The following is a 3,085-nucleotide window of genomic DNA, read 5'->3' as shown; positions in this document are numbered from 1 at the left end:
AAAATATTTTTTTATTATAGTGATAGCAGTGTCAAATTAATTTCTGTCCAAGAATGAACTGTTTTAAAGTGTGTCCACAGTTAAAGAATAATGGACAATATGCTCAAAGCTGAAAACAAGAATGTCTAGGCATTCCAGGTGTTCAAACACCTCTGTGTCTCCCTCTTGTGGGTTGCCAGGAAAGCGCTTATCTTCGGGAAGAAGAACAGCCACAGAACATGTGCAAATTGGACAGGCGAAAAGTCACAGAGCCTTCGCCCAGGTACGTCTGGGAGGAGAAGTTCAGCGCACACCCTATGGCATTGGAGTGTCACAGTTTTGTGGCTAAAGCCTACCTTCGGTGTCCCTGCAAATCTTTTCTCGGTGCAAGCCCACAGAACCGACCTCATGTACGTGGCTGAGGTGACCGACAAGTTCGGTCTCATCTCCCAGGAGAAATAAAAATGAAGGGAGCCTGAAGCAGCTGATTAGGCCGTAATTAATTGCTTATTGCCTCAAGAAATCAAGGAATTTTTATGATAGCATTCATTCTATTGCTGAATTGTTTTCTGTCCAAATGTTTTACAGGTTTGTTTGCCACCTCCTTAAAATGTCAACCATTGTATAACATTTTAAGCCTCTCCTGGGGGAAGGCAGATTGTTGCTGTGTGAGGTAGCAGCTCCCGTGTCCGTACCTTCCCTTCCCCCAGTCCAGTTCAGCTCAACTTCATCTGTACTTTTCGCTGTCGTACTGCTGCCTTTTATGCCGTCAAAGCTCTGCCCCCTTGAAGTCGCAAATTATTGTTTGATTTTTGTACAGCTTCCTTTCTTATTCAAATAACTGCCTTCAAATCGGTGGCAGGATAGCGCTGGTGGTTTCGGGTCTTATCTCAATTTGACTAAATGAGAGCAATTCTACCCTGGCTGGATTCCAAATATAATTTGCAGAAGGGGGCCACTTTTGGAATATTCACTGCATGTAGAAACTTGTTTCTTTTTTTTTTATTAATATTTTGTTTTGTAAGAAGTGCCCTTCAGGACAACACTGTCACAGACTACATGAGTCTGGTTTCCCCAGCAACAAGCAGGCTATTTGGAATGCGCAAGGTGTCTCATTGTGGAGAAAACTGCTCCCAACCCAGCCTGTCTTAATAACCCCCCTTCCCCTTTCTCCCTTTACTTCTTAATAATTTCCCATCTCTCTCCCCCCTTTCTGTATAATTCTCCATATCTCTCACTGCCCTTTCATCTGTTTCTCTCTCTCTCTCCTTTAATCTCCCCCAGCCCCCGCGCCCCCACCCCAGTATTGGTTTATTTATCCACTCATGTATTAGTCTACTTGGCTTTGATGTGTCTTATTCCTCTTAAAAGTTACTTTCATAAGACACTGTTGCTACATCTATAATTGAACCCTCTCTGCTTCGGCAAGAAGTCAGAGACCGTTAGAACTCACTGAACAGCGTTGGTGGGTTGGGGGGGAGGGGTTCAAAAATAAAAAGCATATTGATATTGATAACTTCTTAATGGAGTTTATGCGAATCTCATTTCGTACTTACAGTAGGGACAGCAGGAAAACTATCCAGTTGTGTACTGTAACTGTCAAATGGTTTCAAATGTCAGCAAACCAACCATGCATTAGATCAGCTCAGACTGTTTTACTTGATTATTATCATTTCCTTATTATACTATTTAATGACTTTTTCCAGCATCAGCTGTTTCCAGAATTCATTTTTTCAATAACATGCAGTATACAGGGGATTTTAGCAAATTTGTATTTTGTCAGTCAGTCACCTTGCTAGCTGTACTGCACTGTGCCGTGGAGTTGTGTCAATGTGTATTCTATGAGTCTGTCATTCAGTGTGTAATAACTGTTACTGCTTTGATGGATAAATGCCATTGTGCCAGTTTCTTAACGTGTTAAACAAAATTCAGTCTTGTATCAATGAAAACGATCCCCACATGAGTTCTGAGCTTGCTCGCAATCTCATTGCTAGCAATGTCATGGCTGGCAAATAAGGTTGACAATGGGCTAGTTTATTATATTTTCAGTCCGCTAGCTAAATTATTTACTAATTAGCTACCTAGCTTGACAACATCATGTGACAATACACAGTCTCCCTGTCCCGATATGAAAAAGCTTGATAAAGTCCTGATATACATTTATAGAGTATGCACTGACTAAACAACCCCACATGGCCATCTAACAAACAAGGCTGCCAGTGTTAGTTACTCACATGCAGGAAGTATTCATTCTCGGTCAGGAGAAGCACTTTCAGAAATTTGTCTGCCTTTAAATTTTTTTATATCAAAATGAAGCCATGCTATGGAAATAATTTAGTAAATGTTAGATTTGCTTTGGAATAGCGTCTGTCCAGTTTGTGTGGGTTAATGTCACCCAAATTGTGTAGTGTAACTTGGTTTCATTTTGATATCAGTAATTTTAATTTTAATGTAAATGACCAATCTTGATTTACACAGATACAATCCATTAAAAATTAATATACAACGGTAAGGTAAAATCTCTTCACAGAACGGCCCCAGGGGTCCTTGAAGGGAGCATGGTCTTTTATTCTGTTTTGCACAGGGAGTGTTATGTAAAAATGTGATTATTGAGATTAATGGTGGGTGTTGAAAGGAGGGAGCCATTTGATGTAAGAGGCTGGTAAGTACGAGTCTCTGGAGGCACTAGGACCAAATATCCCAGCGAGGATCAAAGAGGAGACTCCAATAATGGAGGCGGCCGGCACAGTGCTGGGCGCGAGCTGATAGATAGTCACAGGAAGTCGCAAGCACGCGGAATTCACACAAGGACACCCACCCTTGTGTGAATATTTCAGGGGCTGAGTGTCCCAGGCGACGTGCACAGAGAGGGCAGTGGTTTGCTTTGGCGTTCAGGGTAAGTTCTGCTCAGGGCCACCTTTGAACAGAATTCTACTCAGACAACTCCTACGGCCTCAAATATTCTACGAATATTCTAGAGGCGTGGAATAGATATTGAAATGGGGCGTCTAGACAGTTTCAAAAAAGAGAAAAATATGCAGCAGTTAGGTCTCAGAGGATGAGCAATTTCTCTTTACCAGTCGATATGGGAAGCAGCCAGAAGCTC

Source organism: Megalops cyprinoides, chromosome 16 (assembly GCF_013368585.1).
Source record: "Megalops cyprinoides isolate fMegCyp1 chromosome 16, fMegCyp1.pri, whole genome shotgun sequence".
NCBI lineage: Eukaryota > Metazoa > Chordata > Actinopteri > Elopiformes > Megalopidae > Megalops > Megalops cyprinoides.
This window is presented reverse-complemented; position numbering follows the sequence as displayed.